General features: G+C 45.8%; 1 long non-coding RNA gene across 1 annotated transcript; it reads right to left on the bottom strand.

The window, feature by feature from the left end:
• Positions 1-6,119: 6,119 nt before the first annotated feature.
• LOC137879163 (uncharacterized) lies at positions 6,120-9,083 on the bottom strand. The gene is made up of 2 exons (XR_011103709.1): positions 8,573-9,083; positions 6,120-8,490 (listed from the first exon to the last, which is right to left on the bottom strand). It is a non-coding gene; the product is annotated as an uncharacterized lncRNA (long non-coding RNA).
• Between the last annotated feature and the right edge of the window lie 6 nt (positions 9,084-9,089).

Raw genomic sequence — 9,089 nt, 5'->3', positions numbered from 1 at the left:
TTTGTGTTATCACGCTCCCCCTGGGTAATTAAATGACTGTTCTATTCACGCTGGGCTGGTTTTTCTCGAGCACAGCGGAGGCGCTGCAGTGAGCCAAAAGATTGAGAAACGTTGCTCAAGGTGAGGCATTTTTTCGGGTCTGTTATACGATGCGATTCAATGACCGTAAACAACGCTCTTACTCATTCGTTCTGTCGAGCTGCACTTCTCGACACTTTTGAGATCACCAACGGATCGCACCTCCGCGGTTCCACTCAGCTGCGGAGATGTTGAGCCTCTTTTAGCACATTGTTTCGGTTCAGTCGGTCCCAATGCCTAAAACCAGTGGAAAAGCTCTGATATATATATATATATATATATATATATATATAAAAAAAAAGAAAATCTAAAGTTAAAATCTTGAACTTTCTGCTAAATTTAAAATCCAGAGCATAGCTATGATTGAGGGATTGCCTCCACACAGCTCTCAACATGGCGACGGCGGAGCCGACGGCTAGCAGCTAAACGGTGCTAACAGCATTAGCAGTGCAAACAACGGCAGCAGCGCTGACACCGTTTACCTGAAGGGGGGGGATGCTACGTCCCGACCCACACAAATCCACGAGACACTTTCCAACGAACTCCTCCGACCCACACCGAACCGACTGTTTTGTCAAAAATGACACAAGGCCAGATTGACATGATGTGAGGTGACACTGTTGGATGGATTGTAGTCGTCTCTAAAGCACACCGTACAAACGCTGCTCAGCCTGATAGATACTGAGCTCACTGGTACACTCCAGTCAAAGGAGCCCCCCCAACGGGAAGCTCACAGTCAAGATGAATCAACACGTCACCCCACGATCACTTCCCGCTCCGCTCAGACAGAGCCAAACACGAGGCAGATCTGGAGCAAAAGTAGAGAGGATCCCAGGCTTTCCTCTTCCCAGGTGAAACATAAAAGATTACGGAGGACACAGGATTTATAATTGCGAACAAAAACCCGATACAGATAGGGCATCGTTAAAAAGAATAAACACGGGACGCTCGGGAGGAGGCAGATGGGACGGCAGGCCTCCGAGTGTTGGGGGTTTAAGCGGAAACAGAAACACATGGAACGCCCTTTGCGAGCGGCGCAGCAGAGAAAGGCTGGATGAACATTATGGAGAGGGGATCACAGGGACCAACGCCAGGCGGACACATGGAGACAGAGAGGAGCAGGAAGACGAGGAATACGCTCCAAACACTCCGTAACACCTGCTTCAGGAGGGAAGCTCCACACATCTCAGTCTTCATTAGGGAGACGCCATTTTTGGGGATTTTTTTTTGGACCGATGCATGTTGTTGTTTCACCTCATTGCGGAGAAGTCTCTCCTGATGGAGACCTGTAATGTGTGACAAACACTGTTTGCCTAATAAAGTGTTTCAAATGTTTTAACGTAATGTTTCAGTTTACTAATATAATCACCATCTCTTATCAGCTACGAGACAATATGTCATTTTGAAACCAATTATTTCATATTAAACAAATATGAATCATAGCATTCACAATAAATAGCAAAGATTAGTAAGCCTTTCCTTGTTTATTAACAGTAAAATAAAGTTAAATTAACAGTCAGTTTACCAGCAAATGTTCTGCTAGGTAAGTCCCCCCCCCCACCCTCTCCGACACACACACACACACACACACACACACACACACACACACACACACACACACACACACACACACAGAGAGCAGTAATAAATGGGTGATGAGAGGCAGGATCACAGTGCATTTCAACAGCAGAGCCTGAGGTCACCACATTTCCATGATAGGGCGTTTAGCCGTGCGTCTGGACTCTGTCAGCGAGTTGTTCATGATTCATAAAGGGGTGGATGAGGAATTGGACTTCTCTCTGAGTAAATATCAAGAACACAGTAAGGTAGTAGTCTGAATTATGCCTTCCGATGCCCTGCAAACTCTCTGAGACGGCCGCAGATCTGCCGTTTCGTAAAGAAGACACATTATCCGTCAGGAATTAGGATGATTCATGGAGTTGTGGTGGGCCAACTGAGCTCAGCGGCAGTGTCTGGATGTGTTCCTGGCCAGGCAGGATGATGAATCTCTGAATCCCCCTCTCTCTCTCTCTCTCTCTCTCTCTCTCTCTCTCTGTTGTCTTACAGCCATCAGCCTGTGTTTAATGTTTCCTTCCTCCGGTGCCAAGAAGACGTCTCCAATAGCGCCGATTTCCCACATGGCGCTCGACAGCAAAGCGTCCGCCGAGCGCCAGGGCAACGCCGCAACACTTACGCTGTGTCAAGGGGTCACGAGGCTAAGTGGGCTTAATGTGCAAACAAGCATGGCCGGACGGCTAAGTAGCATCCTGGGGGGGGGGGGGGGGGGGAGCTAGTATGAAAATCCATCAATGAAATGATTTCTAGGGATAACAGAGCTGGGAAAGAAATGCGAGGCGTACAATTCAAAACACATGGGAGGTGTTTGAGGGAAGCCTGGATGATTGAGCTCCTACTGGTGCTTTCTCCAGAGGTTTGATGCGAGAGAGAAAGTTGGGAAGACAGAGACTGCAAGACTAGACTGTGTGTGAAGCGGAGTGTGTGTGTGTGTGTGTGTGTGTGTGTGTCCAGAGGACTTAAGGACGGAGCAGAGGAAGGCTCAATCACATCCAGCTGTCGAGCTGATGGATGGGAAGCACCAGGCATGTGTGTCCGTTTACCGCGAGAGGAGTTCCCAGCGTGATGTGCACACTAGCTGGCTCTCCCGGTTTCTTTTTAAGTTTGGCAAAATCCAACCTGTCATTAGAAATACTGGGTGGAAATGGAAAAATCCAAAATACAAGTCTTTGAAAAACACTTTTCTGGACAAAAAACAAGAAAAGCTTTTGTCAGCTCAGATGTTGCGCCAAATGTATCTAGCGGTGTTGAGTCATGCTTACCATGACTTGAAGTGGTTCTAGTAAAAGCAGGCAGTGTGTTTTGACCGAAAAGAGTTGGTTCATACCGGACGGTGAACGGCATTCAGTTTGCGGTGTTCACAAGGATGACATTTAAAAAAAGAATCTGCAAGAACCTCCACGACTCCTTCACATTTGTTCCAGCTTCGTCCTCCCCTGTCCCCCGTCTCTGAAGACCCTCTTCTTGCTGATGTCTCTGGTGACCTGGAGGGGGGGGGGGGTCTCTGTTGGAACACCATTATGAGATCGCCATTGTCCTCTGTGTGTGAATGGCAGTCTGTTGATTCAAAGCAGCCCTGCAGAGACTCATTGGTCCTCTCACAGTCAGAGGCTGGACTCAGGGCAGAAGGTGAATCAGGTCATTGTTGGATTCCACAACAAAGGGAATTTAAAGCCTGTGTTGCAAAAAAAAACGAAAAAACAAAGTCCAGATAAAGTCGGTCTTGATTTCACAGCTGAGCGTCTCCTCTGGGGAAAGTTACGCTGTGGTTGTCGCTTCCGTCCAGCTGTTCTAATTACATCGTTCACATACAAATGTTTGGATGGAAACATATACGAGTTGACTTGTGAGAGTGGCGTGGGTCCTTTCAGTCATAGTCATGCTGTTCAATTAGTCTCAGAAACTCGTATTATCGCTCTCATTATCATTAGAATGAAATACATGAGATTTGTCAGCTTCAATGCACATTTTAAAACCTTTGTTTTAATGTTAAAGTGATAAAGTTATTGGGGTTTGAACAAGCCTTAAAGCTGCATTCTCTCTAATGACCATCAGGGGGCGACTCCTCTGGTTGTATAGAAGTCTATGAGAAAATGACTACTTCTCTCTTGATTTATTACCTCAGTAAACAAATATGTATCATACATACATACAGATACATAAGAAATCAAATCATGAGAATTATGAGAAAAATCAAAATGTTGGGTAAAAATAATTTATTCGAGACTTAAATCACATATTTATGTTGATGAAGACGTGGGATGCAGTTGAGCTCGTAGGCGGACTAAATATTTTGCCAAACAAATTATTTATGTTCTTAAATTTGACTTAATACACAAAGTGATGTATTGTGGGTTCCGATTCATCTCTGAGATATTTCTCTTGGCCTTAATAATAAGCTCACAGAGGGGAGTTCCAGTTCCTTTCGACCGACACAAAGGCGAGCACGAGTGCCGGCGGGTGGGCGGCGCCCGGCGGGGGGGTGTGGCGGCGCATCCTCCACCTGTGCTCGATGACAGGAAGCCCAGGTGAACGCCGGTCGCCTGACCTCTGAGGGCTCACTTGTCATTAGGGGCGACATCACAAGGCAGGTAAACAAGCGCACCCTGTTGTTTGGCCCGGGTGGGGCTTCACAGGGCCAGTGACACTAAGGAGACCTTACAAGATGATTTACAATGTCCCATTTGGGTTCTCCAATGAGGAACCAACAGAGCCAATCAATAGAGAGCAATAGAGCGATTAACTCTCCATCCAGCAGGTCCTGGACTCTGCTGGTGGGTCCGTCAGGCTGGTGTTGTTCAAGCCCACAGATCTTAGCACATGTTTGTACTACCGCATATGAGGGCTCCAATGTAAATACATCGGTGGTAGAGATCTCTCTGTCACCGTCTCAAATCTCAGGCTCTTATGGGATCAGTGCCGGTGCCTGACAGAGTAATTGGAAAGCTTTTGGTTTCTATTGTGGGGGGGGGGGGGTGGGGGGTGGGGTTCATTATTCATTCATTTAAAGCTTATTTCCACTTTATTTCTATTTCCCCGCTGCACCAAATTCAATGAATTCATTTGTCAGGGGCTGTTGCGTCGTAATCATTTCTGCGATGCGATTGTCACGTCTGCGTTAACCTTTTGAGTCCAGACTTGAGAAGTAATCCAGGAGCATCAAACAATTATTATTTCCAGAAGTGTCTTATTTAACAAAGTTTTCCATACGCGCTGACAACAATCAGTGACTTTTTCACTATTTTTGAGTGACTTTTGGAGCTAGTGCTGCTAGTTGGATAATTTTTTTAAACCTATACTCTTTCTAGTTCCTCAAGATTAACAACCCTGCCTTTAAATCACATTCCTAAAGTGGATAACAGGCTGTCATAACGGCTGTAGAACTCATTCAGACCTGAATTAGTTTGGTAGCTCCTGTCACCTCACCTCAGCATTTATATAACAGGCAGTTTGCTTAAATTTCCAAAAATGCGTCTGATTATTGCCACTGAGATGTGTTTTCTTCTTCCATATCCTGCTGGATCGACCTCTGGGAGAAAGTAGCAGACGAGTTCAGTTTAGGACAGAACATATTACATTCATCATGCAGTGAATTCATGACAAGTACTGTAATAGAGTCGTGAAATCTTTATGTGTGTTTTTCTGTGTCCGACACTAGATACTGGGACTTTCTCTGACCTCCTTGTTGCGAGCATTTCTGTCTCTGAGGCCTTCTGGGAGGTATCGGCCTGCAGTGACTCCACCTCACACGCCCTTCATAAGGCATTCATTAGCCCACTATGAGTCTTAACTGTCATCATATCTAGCGAGACTAGCAGGGACTCCAGACAAACACATGACTCACTTTTCCACAATAACCCCTCCGCAAAACACCGTGTTCAGCACTTTAACACCGGTCCCACCTTTGGATCTCCAGAGGAAATTAAAGCTCACCATAATCCACGTAAAGTACAGGATTAAAACGTGATTAGATTTAAAGAGATACAGATGAAAACAGCTGCTGGGAATACAGTCACCCCGGCTGCTGGAAAACACACAGGTAACGGCTGGGAAATGCCACGTCAGCGGTTTCTCCGCGAGGCGGGTTAACCGAAGAAAAAACCACCGACATCAGCGAAAATCGGCTAAAGGCGATGTCACACTTTGGCGCTCCGCAAGGTGAAGAGAGGAACTGCGGCCTTCAGCATTTCCCCTGCTCCAGTTCCTCTCATATTCTTGAATATAAATACAAATAAATGAGTCTTATTATAGATTAAATATATATATATATATATATATATATATATATATATATATATATATATATATATATATATATATATATATATATATATATATAGCGATCAACATAATGCATCAATAACTTAATTCCTAAATGTATCTTTATTTATGATTATGAAAGCTTGAGCAGTGCGGTGTGCAGAGTGAGTGAGGACAGACAGGAAGGACCAGGCGGGACACGGGAGGAAGAGAAAAAGCTTTTTCTTTCTTATCACTTCCAAACATTTCCAAAGACCCTCGCAGTCTTAATACAAACATGTGCCATTGCTTAATAAAGTTCCATAACGACAGGTACAAAAGGAGTTACTGTGTATTGATAGGCATTGTTAGGTAGAGGGTAGAAAACATAAAAGGCTGAGACGTAGAAAGATATTGCTGGGGAAGACGGAAGTGGCTGGGTTTTTAAAGACACATGCATTATACAAACAGGCTCTATATGGACGAGCACCATTGTGAGAGACAACACTACACATACGATGGGGTGTGTGGCGCTAAGACGACTCGCTGGATGTGCCTACCCAGCATGCCTTGCGGGAACACCCGCCAGCCTACTCTGCCTCTGATTGGCCACACCCTCCCAGGCGCCTGCTAAACGCTAGCGTTAGCCCAGCTACGATGCTAGCTGAAGGAGAGCCGGCTCTGGAGGAGAGACACTCCGCACAGAACTCGGTGGCCTATATCATAGCTATGCTAACGTTAGCATTTAGCAGACGCCTGGAAGGATATGGCTAATCAGAGTATATCATAGCTATGCTAACGCTAGCATTTAGCAGACGCCTGGAAGGATATGGCCAATCAGAGTATATCATAGCTATGCTAACGTTAGCATTTAGCAGACGCCTGGAAGGATATGGCCAATCAGAGTATATCATAGCTATGCTAACGTTAGCATTTAGCAGACGCCTGGAAGGATATGGCCAATCAGAGTATATCATAGCTATGCTAACACTAGCATTTAGCAGACGCCTGGAAGGATATGGCCAATCAGAGTATATCATAGCTATGCTAACGTTAGCATTTAGCAGACGCCTGGAAGGATATGGCCAATCAGAGTATATCATAGCTATGCTAACGCTAGCATTTAGCAGACGCCTGTAACGCCTGGAAGGATATGGCCAATCAGAGTATGCTGTCGTCCCGCAAGGCATGCTGGGTAGCCGCGAGTCATTCCAGGTCCTCCCCGTTAGGCGTGGAGAACAGCCGTGATGGTTCTTTTCTGTACATTATAAAAGCTGAATGGACTGACGCCTTTAATACTGTTTGACTAGACGTTTGCTCGTTGACGTTGAATATGTATATGATGGGACCGTGTGAAAACTATGACAATGGACTCAATATGAAGCGGGACAGATGTAGCTATTTTGTGCAGATATGGAGTAGAGGAACGATGCATTAACCTAGGCCGAGATATTCCAAAGATACTGTAAGTTTGAGGTCACTCAAATGCCCCCCCTCCACACACACACGGTTTTATTTAACATTCATAATAGATCAGTATATAGATTCATGTTCCCCCCCCCCCCCATCTACAACCCAACTGTCAGCCTTATTTGTGAGGTTCCAGCTTCCTCTCCCGCGCGTCGGGTTATCGTAATTTACGAGCTCAACGAGGAAAAGCATCGCGTGACGTGGAATAAAAGAGCGAGAAAAGAAGGAGGGGGGGGGGGGACAAACGCAGGACTTTCACCCAGGTACTGCCTGACGCGGTGCTGACTTTGGATCCTTTCAGTTGGACAGCAGCGGCGGCGGCGGCTCTGTAACGAAGGGCGAGGCACAGAAATCCCATCGGCATTTGTTTTATGGGGCGATATTTGTTCCTGGAAACAGCAAACGGATACTGTAACGTAGCTCTAAACACTGACGAGTACCTCGCAATCCCGGGCGCCTTTCGCCTCACTGCGAGACATCAAACGGTGGCGTAAAGGCGCCTTCTTACAAGTGCTGACTCGTGACTACATACAGAAGAGCGAGTGTGAAACTGCATTCATGACTACTGGCCAGCTGACAGTTAACAGCACCGGTCTGGAGTCACATTAGATATGACCGCATGAACATTGTTAAAAAGAGATAGAACGTATAAAACAATATAAAAAAAAAGACCTGATTATTTTGAAAACCTAGAACAGTCTTTCATTATTATTATTTTTTTTTTTTGCATATGAGCAGGCTCAGAGAAAAAACAGTGATTTAAAAAATAAAATAAAAACAGCAAAAAAGGTTTGACTTTCAGATAAATAAACATATAAAAAGCAAATCATCTCTGTGGTATGATACGCGTCACAGCATCATCTGGAGCTTTGTCTTTAGGGAGGAGTCTCTCCGCGGTAGCAGCTGGAGCGGTTACGACACGCGCCGGCGGGGTGTTTTTTTTGTTGTTTTTTTTGTCAATTCTCAGGATATTCACGTCAATAAATAAACCAGGCTCGGCGATCAGAAGTTCTTGAAGGTCTCCAGGTCCTTCTGAGGCACGGGAGGGTCTTTCTTCCAGTCGTCCTCCGGGTACACGTCGAAGTTAGAGGTGTCCCCCTCGTGGGACACTTTGGGAACTATGGGAGGCTGTGAGACAACGGGACGTCCGTGGTGAACGGGAGTGCAAATGCTCCTCATGCAAAGCTACGAGGCGGGACTGTCGGCTCACCTTCAGCTTCCTCAGAGGAACGGCCTCCCAGTCGATCGTCTTGAACCACCGGTGCTTCTTCACGTCGTCTGCTCCGTTCTGAAACACGACGCATGGCTGTATGCGGATCTACTCCGATAATCACAGCATCACTTACGCTACATTTCACGAGTTACAATTAGAAATCCGTCTTTTTCTTTTGTTCGGCTTTGATGAGTGGGAATTACATTTTTTTTTTTTTTTTTTTTTAAATGGACCATTTAGAGAGAAACAATGAGTGTGAGCCAGCGGGAGCCGTGATAGGCCAGACTCCCGCTGACACGCAACAGCTGGCCAATCAGAGCTCTCCTGCTGCTGCTCTGTGTCACTTCTTTTCAGCGGTCGGAGCTCTGCGTTGAGATGGCATGAGCTGGAGGTGTTGTACTGAGCCGAAGCATCTGGTTCATTCCGCGTACACGGCGAATGTTACCACCGACGTGAACGCGTTAGCTCAGTGCAAACTCAATTCATGTTAAACGTCTGTTAATTCTAACTTTTA

Source organism: Cebidichthys violaceus, unplaced genomic scaffold, assembly GCF_023349555.1.
Source record: "Cebidichthys violaceus isolate CVI_PGR_0920_01 unplaced genomic scaffold, fCebVio1.0.p SCAF_24, whole genome shotgun sequence".
Classification (NCBI taxonomy): Eukaryota; Metazoa; Chordata; class Actinopteri; order Perciformes; family Stichaeidae; genus Cebidichthys; species Cebidichthys violaceus.
Note: the sequence above shows the minus strand (reverse complement) of the source record. Positions and strands in the feature narration are given on the sequence as shown.